General features: G+C 34.6%; 1 pseudogene; it reads left to right on the forward strand.

Annotated features, from left to right (window-relative positions):
• Positions 1–5,610: 5,610 nt before the first annotated feature.
• On the forward strand, positions 5,611–7,558 carry LOC132637271 (polyphenol oxidase E, chloroplastic-like; annotated as a pseudogene).
• The last annotated feature ends 2,839 nt before the right edge of the window (positions 7,559–10,397 follow it).

Raw genomic sequence — 10,397 nt, forward strand, 5'->3', positions numbered from 1 at the left:
TCTAAGAACGTTTCAGAAGCCGTTTTTGGAAATTCATAGCAACAACCATATCAAGTACCTTTCGGATATCGTTATGGATCAAATCAAATATAACTTTTGGAACCGTATGTACGTGAAAGTTACAGACATTTTTACCACCGAACTTTTACGAACATTTCAAAGCAAATCCGAGATCTTTTACGAAAGTTAGGGGCATTAAAACTTACATAACTCTTTTAGAAACACAATTCTTTATACTTATCTCATTATTCAATCATATAATAAGCTCGGTCATATCAGACATACTTATGTCAGAAGTGAATCAGCATCATAGACAACCTCGGAAACATATCAAACAGAGCTTCGGAATCACGGATATATATCAAACCATATAAAGTAGCTCATTTATTTGTTAATCATACAATAGACTTAGCCATACGAAACATGCTCATGACAAAAGGGAATAAGCATCATGACCGAGCTCGGAATAAAAAAGTAGAGTTACCCCGAGGTGCGTGTCATGTCATACCTTACTTAGCTCTAGGACATGCCAAAGAAAGAAAGGGTAAGCCTTACATACATGTGCCGCCTTATTAGCTACGCTTATTTATCCAAGCCTGCTAGTCTACATACAAAAGAATTCACATAATCATTAGAATCATTGTCGTTCACTAGCCTTAGACTTTCAAATGAATGCACTTATATTCTACCGAAATTTCGGCAGCATTTCCCCTGTAAATACACCATCCCCGAGATTCCAACTCGGTCAATTTTATCAACAATCCGAGAATTTAACTCGGCCAAAGTATCAACAAAATCCAAAATCATTCTATTCATGATTCAAGAATACTTTGAACAATACGCACAATATTCAAAACAACCCAACCAACATACCACACACTAACAACTTCATGAATCAATCCAAAATACTTTCTAACGTTAGTAACTCCTTTTACATAATTCAACGACATTTTTCTTACATTCAATTCAATCATAACAACCCAACTCACAATCTTCCAATCACATCTGTTGCTTCCAAATTCAACAAGAACAATATCAACACATTTCCTTTCTTCCAAATTCATAAACTACACCAACATTCTACATATTAACAACATTATCCTCATAAATTCATGAAACTATATTAGAATCTCATTAGTTTCCACAAAAAGCCACAAACAACTATAACTTCCACTTGGATCATTAAACTTTTATTTGCATCATAAAATCCACAACACAACAACAAGATATACTAAATAAAATTTGTTCACCATTCCTACACCACATACACCTATTCGGCCAAGCACCAACACCCATAATTTCATGAATTTCATCCATTTCCACACTCCACAACATATACAAACCATGCATAACATATGAAAATGAAGATTAAACCTTACCTTCTTCACTCGGCTAGAGTGTAGGTTTGCACAAGTAAATGATTTGCTTGCTCCAACAACCCCTCCATGTTGTTAAGGACGTTCCAATTGGTAGAAAAGCTAGAAGAAAATAATTTTTTGTGATCAATTCCCATAGGGCTAGGTTCGGCCATGGCTTGGACGAATACTCTCCCCTTCTCCTTCTTTCTTTTCTTTGCTCTTAAGTTGTGAAGGGAGATGAATTATCTAGATTTTTCTTCCACTCATTCATATATATATATATATATATAGTTCCCACAAGCATGTGAGGGGCACATGCCCTCTCTCTAGAAGTTTCTTAAAATAAATAAATATGACCACTTGTCTTGTTATATAAACTTTGGTCCATATATATTTATAATTGGCCCCATTCAAGAACCTTCTTGAATATTTTGTAAAATTCTCATTTTGCCCCTAGTCTTCCACAATATTACCATGAACCACTTTGTGAATTTCCCTTTCCGCCCTTAGCCTTTCTCAATATTTCCATACTAATAAACAACTTGTATATTAAAATGACTTTGGAAAATTAGTCTTGCCCTCAACTTACCGCAACTATCTTGAATCGTCCGAACATACAAAATGCGGGCTATAACATGAACTACGTTGGCCTGTGACATACGTCGTCTACCATGAGAAGGTCGGGGGGTGGGTAGGTTGTGACCTACGAGCATCTCCGGAATATATGGGGGAGGAGATCGATCTCTGCCAGGAATCCTAAGGGTTCCTGGCACTACGCCCTCTGGTGGTATAAACGGACCCTTCTTCTTCTTTGACTTTTTCGGGGCTTTAGCAATAGCCTTACCCTATTATCACCCGCCATCTACACAAATTAATAAAAAGAAAGGGTTAGAAAAAATGTTGAACGAGACATACGTACTAAAAAAGTTACTAACATCACTTGCTCAATGGATATCATGAAAAGTATGCACAGGACACGTGAAAGATGCGATGGATATCATGAAAACTAAGTGTTAATAAAAAAGTGGGTAGGAATAAAAAGTTAGTCATGTTAGTCTCTAACTAAGTGTTAATAAAAACAAAAGTAAAAGCATGTGAGATTATTGTCAAAAGTAAAGTTTCAGAAAGTAAATTACAGAAATTAAAAAAGGACTATGATCTTCAGTTCCATACCAAGTTCTCATTTTAGATTATTTTCAATGTTTCATAAATATTTTGGGAAAAACATAGCCGTAGAGTTTAGTTCAAGAATTTAAGGGTGCTTTCTAATCACAATTACCTTTTTGATAGGTAAGCCAAAGAAATGATGTATAAGCTTGTTGCTCAGGAATAATTTAAGAAACTCAAGAATTTCAAGTATGTACTCACCCAAAACCATAATTCACTCAAGTGATGAAGCTTAATCCACATCAATAGTGCATAGAGCACTTCTTATTTTGGTAAAAAAAAAAAAATTAACTTAGGCCTGGATGGTTAGGGAAAAGAAACTCAAAACCTTATGTGTCTGCTCACCTAGCTATGACTTGGCAAGTTTGGCAGATGGACAAGGAACAAGGTACATATTAGAACAGAGATTCAGACCATTTGGTCAACAATGACATTTCTCTTCCACCTTGATACTGACATGGAAATCTGAAATTACAACTTCCAAACAAGAGCAAATAATCTAACCTCTGCTGCTACTTTCTTGTATCTAGCAAATCTCCCTTAACTCCGGCAATTGACAACCTATTCCAAAAATAAGGACAAAAATAATAAATCATATAAAATGACAATATGCATAAAAAAAAAACACCTAAAACCTTGTTTTCATATTTTTCACTTTCAATACATTCAAACAACCAAATATTTGTTGCAAAAACTGTAACCAAACACAACTTCAAAATTCCAAATAAAGTGAAAAAATTTCGGGTTTCATGGCCAAACGTCTACCAAGACCTGGACACTTTACTTCTAAGCAGACTAGCAATCTTCCAATGCAAGCAACCATATATTTTTTTTGACATGGGAACCTGCAGGCATGTTTTTCCTTCTTTCTTTTCATTTGGCATCACCTACAGTCTGCTAATATAGAAAATTACCACTCCAGTATGTTTCAATCTTAAACAATAAACATCTAATATCAGATTTAAAATCCAAAACATCTAATAATAATTTTGGTAAAAGTTCCCATTTTAGAAATGTGGACATTAAATTTGGGAACAGAGGAAATAGTTAGTGACTATCAAGAATTAACTTGTCCTTGAATGTGGTGCCCTATTGATTGTATTTGAATAGCTTGACTGTGTATGACTAACTATGGTGCTATTTAACTGCTTTACTGGTAATAAATGAAATACTAGTTACCAAAAAAAAAAAATGACAATATGCATCAATGTTTTGGTTCATATGTATCACCTCTTAAAATTTACACAACAATCATAACTCATAATTGCATAAAATTATCAAACAGTACACAACAATCATAACTCGCAATACAAAAGGAAGCTTAAGTATTCGGATACTATGCATCAATGTTTTGGTTCAAAGGACCTTTCTCTATTTTTCTAGCTTCATTCACATGTAAGATTCTCCAATTTGTATTGTCAAAGACCAAAATTGAACAACAGAACATATACCTTGGGGGAGAATTCCAACAACTGGTTGATGATCTGAATATGGAATTTCAGCTGCTTCTGCCAAAAACAAATTTGAAAAAAATAAAAATACAAAAGTAGTCAGCCTTAGAGGTTTGTTGAATTGCAGTACAAGTACATGAGAATTAGAAAATATGAGAAACTTTTAGTCTAATGGAAAGATCTGTAAATCTCAAAATAAAGCCAACTGTCATCTGTGGCCATAATTTTCTAGAGCAGCTAGTTCACTCCCATACATCCCACATTTATTGAACAATATAGGATACAAAACCAAAGTTACTCAAGTTGATTGTATCAGCAGAAATTAGATTCAGAGCTAATGTACTGGAAATAAAGCTATGCCAGAATAAGGTATGATAAGATTTAACAGTGATGGAGCTTTTTCACCAAAACTAATCTCTATCAGCCCTATAATAGTACGCACGGACAAGGATTATGCACAAATTCATTGGTCTTGGTGGCAATGAGCGACAACACAACATCATATCTCTACAAATAGTAATTATTTCCCAAATCTTTCCAACAACATTGCACTTTGGCTCAAATAGCTACAAATGCAACACCAACAACATTTCAATTTTAATTTCAATTTACACTTCGTAAAATTTTAACAAATTAGCTACAAATGCAATCTTTAAAAACAAATGCTATCTTTAAACCAAACTAATTGGAATTTCAATTTGAATACTACAACAACAACATTCAATTTCAATTCAAAACCCAAAAATAAAGTTAACATTCTAAACCCTAAAACAAACATTGAACAATCAACAAAGTTAACAAATCTACTAATTAAACTACAACTATACAAAGTAATGCAACTAATAATGATAAAATGAGATTGAAAACCAAAAACCAAAAAAAAAGGACTAACCTAGCTCACTGTTCAGTCGGCGGCGGCTGGTGGCTGCTCCGGTGATTTAAGTGGACGACGTCACCTACTTGGAGAATGCCGGTGGTAGTGGGTGGTCAGAGATTGTTGCAATTTTGATTTGAGCAGCTTTAAGAAAGATAAATTTGTGCTTCATATTCTTTTTCTCTTCTCTTTCTAGTTTTAGCTTTCTTTTGTTCTCTTTACTGTTGTATCAGATTTCTTGAGTTGCAAATTCATTTTGCAACAGAGATACGGTGGTGGGGTGGCGACAATTTTGGGGAAATGAGTTTAGAGGTAAAGTGTCTTTTTTTCAAGAAAGAGGAGAGTATTGGGGGGAAGATGAAATATTTGTGTGGGTGTATTTTTCATTGAACTTTTTCCACCTCATATGGTCGAAAAATTAAGTCAGATTTGACCAACTTTGACTTAATTATTTTGATCTCATGCGGTCGAAATTTGATTTTTTTTTAATTTTTTAATTAATATTTTTATATTTATATAATATACTTTCGTGTAAAATGATTTTTTTTACATTTATTATTTGTACAAAAAATAATTTCGACCTCATGCGGTCGAAATTATATTTTTCGTTAAAAAATCGACCCCGCATGGTCGAAATCCTAAAAAAATAAAAAATAAAAATTAATTTGAAAATTTCGACCACATGAGGTTAATTTTTTTTCAACCAAAAGTGAGGTCGAAATTTCCAGGTCGAAAATACCTATTTTTTTAGTATTGAACCCTCAACACTCCCTTTACATCATCCACAAGTCTTCTTTAGCTTCTACTTCAAAGCCCTCTCAACTTTTCTTGCATGGGAAACGTAACCAAACCTTCAAAATCTCATGCAAGGTCTCCAACAATGACCAAAACGGTGAAACAAATTCAGTTGATAGGAGAAATGTGCTTCTTGGTTTAGGAGGTCTCTATGGTGTTGCCAATGCTGTACCATTAGCCACTGCTAATCCTATACCAACCCCTCATCTAACTTCTTGTAGTATAGCCCATATAGATGAAACAGACGATGTGGAATACAGTTGTTGCCCTCCAAAGCCAGATGATTTGGACAAAGTTCCATATTACAAGTTCCCTTCTATGACCAAGCTCCGCATCCGTCCGCCTGCTCATGCTGCTGATGAAGAGTATATTGCCAAGTACAATTTGGCCACTAAACAGATGAGGGAACTTGACATAAATCCAACAGATCCACTTGGGTTCAAGCAACAAGCCAATATCCATTGTGCTTATTGTAACGGTGCTTACAGAGTTGGTGGCAAAGAGTTGCAAGTGCACTTCTCTTGGCTTTTCTTCGCATTTCATCGATGGTACTTGTACTTCTATGAGAGAATTTTGGGCTCTTTAATCAATGACCCGACTTTTGGTTTGCCATATTGGAACTGGGACCATCCAAAGGGCATGCGTTTGCCTCCCATGTTCGATCGTGAAGGTTCTTCCATTTACGACGAGAAACGTAACCAAAATCACCGCAACGGAACCGTAATCGATCTTGGTCATTTTGGTGAGGAGGTCGAAACAACTCAACTCCAGATGATGACAAACAACTTAACTCTAATGTACCGTCAAATGATAACTAATGCTCCATGTCCCTTGCTGTTTTTTGGTGAGCCTTACCCTCTGGGATCCGACCCCAGTCCAGGAATGGGAACTATTGAAAACATTCCTCATACTCCTGTCCACATCTGGACCGGTGATAATCCTAGACAGAAACACGGTGAGAACATGGGTAATTTCTATTCAGCTGGTTTGGACCCGGTTTTCTATTGTCACCACGCCAATGTGGACCGGATGTGGAATGAGTGGAAACAAATAGGAGGCAAAAGAAGGGACCTGACACAGAAAGATTGGTTGAACTCAGAGTTCTTTTTCTACGACGAAAACCGCAACCCTTTCCGTGTGAGAGTCTGAGACTGTTTGGACACTAAAAAGATGGGGTATGATTACGCGCCAATGCCCACCCCATGGCGTAACTTTAAGCCAATAAGAAAGTCCACAACAGGGAAAGTGAATACAATTTCACTTCCACCAGCCGGCCAGGTATTTCCACTTGCGAAGCTGGACAAAGCCATTTCCTTTTCCATCAATAGGCCAGCTTCGTCAAGGACTCAACAGGAGAAAAATGAACAAGAGGAGATGCTAACGCTCAACAAGATACAATTTGATGATAGCAAGTATATAAGGTTCGATGTGTTCCTCAACGTGGACAAGAACGTGAATGCAGACGAGCTTGACAAGGCAGAGTTTGCGGGGAGCTATACTAGCTTGCCACATGTTCATAAAGTCAACGGGTCTGATGCTGCGAGTGTTACTTTCCAGCTGGCCATCACTGAACTGTTGGAGGACATTGGTCTAGAAGACGAAGATACTATTGCGGTGACTCTGGTTCCAAAGAAAGGTGATATCTCCATTGACAGTGTGGAGATCAAGCTTGAGGCTTGTTAACTGCTGACGTTACACTTGAAGCTTGCTGATCGATGATTGTCTGTTCTAGTTTCCTTATTGCGTTTATTTTGTTGGTCTCCATTTGCTTTTCCATGTTACTTTTCATGTTGAAATCAGCTGGACGCTTGATTTCCTTGCAGTCGTTATTCACGAATAAATCAGTACCATGAAGACTGATGTACAGTTATGTTACTCTATATATATATATGATAAAGGTAGCTACTACTATATATGATAAAGGTAGCTACTACTATAATATTATGATAATTCAAATTCTTTGCGGTATGATAAAAAGTTACTAATGTGAACTTGCTAATATCCTTTTATGTAGGGGTGACAAATATAGTCTAGATATTAGTGACCCGCTCAACTAGCCGAGAATTTTATAGATTGGACTCGAGATAATTTAATAATGGGCTATGTCTTAACTCATTCTTTGTGCATTTGACTTTGATAAATATATATGGTAGGGTCTGCCTGACCCCACCAGGAAGGTGGCTTAATTTAAAAAAAAAAAGGTCTCGAACTTAGCCCTGTTTCTATGATCAATTCAACCCGCTTTCTAAAGCAATTTCATATGCGCAAAGATAAGATTCGACAATTGTTCTCTTTAGCTTGCATTGACATTTTCACTGGATATATATGAAATTGGAAAGAGAAATAAGTTTGTTTACCAATTCGAATAAGTTTTGAACTGATTTTTTGTTATGATATACTATCCTAATATGCTTGAAATATCTAGTATGTTATCTTACAATTTCTTTGTATTTCATTTCATTCTCTTGTTTTTGTTACCAGAGGTCCTATTTTCTTTACTGTTTTTTTTTTAATCACCTAATTTATGGAAATAACATATCAAAGTTATTGCTTTTTGATTCAGAAAATAAAAACAAAATACCTATTTTGCATGCCGTCATACTAAAAATTAATTTTAAGATAATAAGTCTTATATCCATTTAACCCTCCCGACAAGAAAATGTAAAACCCAAACTTACATAATTTGGACGTGATTAATAAACTATCCACCTTGCACCGATTATATTGGTTAAACTTAAGAACATGCAATAGCCAATATGGCTGACACATGTTAGGAAAATTGCATGCATTCCATATGCCAAATTATTTGTTAAATGAGTTACAAAATTATGCGATTGGTCCCATTTTATGTAATTTTTACTTGGCATAACTTACTATGTTACATATTTATGGAATATAACTATACTTTTTAATAATTAAGTTTAGTAGCTATAATATTATATTTTTACAACTTATAGCTACTCACTTTTCTACCAATTAACTTACCACTCCCCACACCCCTATTTTTTAGCTGCACACTTTCTCTCTCCCCCCTGTTCCAGGCTCTTCCCTTTACGACGAAAGACGTAACCCACACGTCCGTAACAGAACCATAATTGATCTTGGTTCTTTCGGCGAGGAAACCAAAACCACTCAACTCCAGACGATGACGAATAACTTAACTCTGATGTATCGTCAAATGATAACTAACGCTCCAGGCCCGCTGAGCTTCTTTGGTTATCCTTACCGTCTGGGAAGTGATATTGACCCAGGGGCGGGACACAATGAAAACATCCCTCACACTCCTGTCCACATTTGGAACTGGTACAGTGAAAGATTCTTATTTGAGCAATGGCATAGCTTACTATGTTACATATTTATGAAACATAACTATACTTTTTAATAATTAAGTTTAATAGCTATAATATTATATTTTTACAACTTATAGCTACTCACTTTTCTACCAATTAACTTATCACTCCCCACACCCCTATTTTTTAGCTGCACACTTTCTCTCTCCCCCCTTTTCCTAAATATATGCGTTTCTAACTCCCCATCTCCCCTAATTTCGTGCTTTTCAAATCAGTTTCTGATTTCTTTCACTTCCTTTTTTTACTCTGTATTAACTGCTCATTAATTTCAACCCTTTACCCCCAAAATTCAACTCTATTTCCTAAAATATGTAAGATTCTCTTTTATTTTTGCGTTTTAAACGACGAATATATATTTGAATTCATCTGTTGAAATATCGAATTCAAGTTGAGTTCATAATTGAGGTGACAACGTTTTCACTGCAACTTTTTTATTTTATTTTAATTTTTCTGAAATTTTGAAAAATATAGTCAAAATATATCTGAAATATAGTCAACAGAAACCAGAATAAGTAATATTGAACATATTAATCAAAATATAATTAAAAAAATATAGCCAAAATATAGTCATAATTGAGGTAGCAACATTTTCACTGCAACTTTTTTTTTTTCTGAATTTTTCTAAATATAGTCAAAATATATGAAAAATATATCTTAAATATAGTCAACAGAAACCAGAATAAGTAATATTGAACATAATAATCAAAATACAATAAAAAATATAGCCAAAATATATATGAAAAACAACTAAAAAGTTCAGAAAAATATAAAAAATAAAAAAGTTGCAATTACACGGTGAAACGTGTAATTCAGTTGATGAACAAATCAAGCTTTGCATGATTTATGGAACATTAAAAAGAGATTTTTTTTTAGTTATATTTTGGGAAAAAATATGAAGAGAGTTTTTGAATTCAAATTTTATGTGCATGATTAGATGTTGAATGAGTTATGTGATTAGAAATGGAAGAGAATAAGATTTGCGTGATTTATGGAACATTAAAAACAGATTTCTGTTTAGTTTGAAAAAGATTTTTTTTTCCTTAAATAGAGGCATTATTTGCTCAACAGTTCCGTGTATTTAGTCTATATTTTGGCTATATTTATACGACGCGTCCAGGACCTAAATATAGGAAAAACCAGCTACGAATTGTAAATAATGAACTTGTAGTTATAGCTTGTTAGAAGTAGCTAAAAGATAGTTATTTGTGAAAATTTTACTTATATTTAACTATAAAGTCTATATCATTTTACTCTACAAGGAGCTGCACCTTAATGAAAAGCTAGTACAAATCTGGGCTAATTTTATGGGTTGATTGCCATTAGTCATGAATTATAACATTGTGCTAATAATATTTAATGAAGCAGGTCAAATTGGACGGGTCATGACCCAATCTGATTTTTA

Source organism: Lycium barbarum, chromosome 4 (assembly GCF_019175385.1).
Source record: "Lycium barbarum isolate Lr01 chromosome 4, ASM1917538v2, whole genome shotgun sequence".
In the NCBI taxonomy this organism is placed as follows: domain Eukaryota; kingdom Viridiplantae; phylum Streptophyta; class Magnoliopsida; order Solanales; family Solanaceae; genus Lycium; species Lycium barbarum.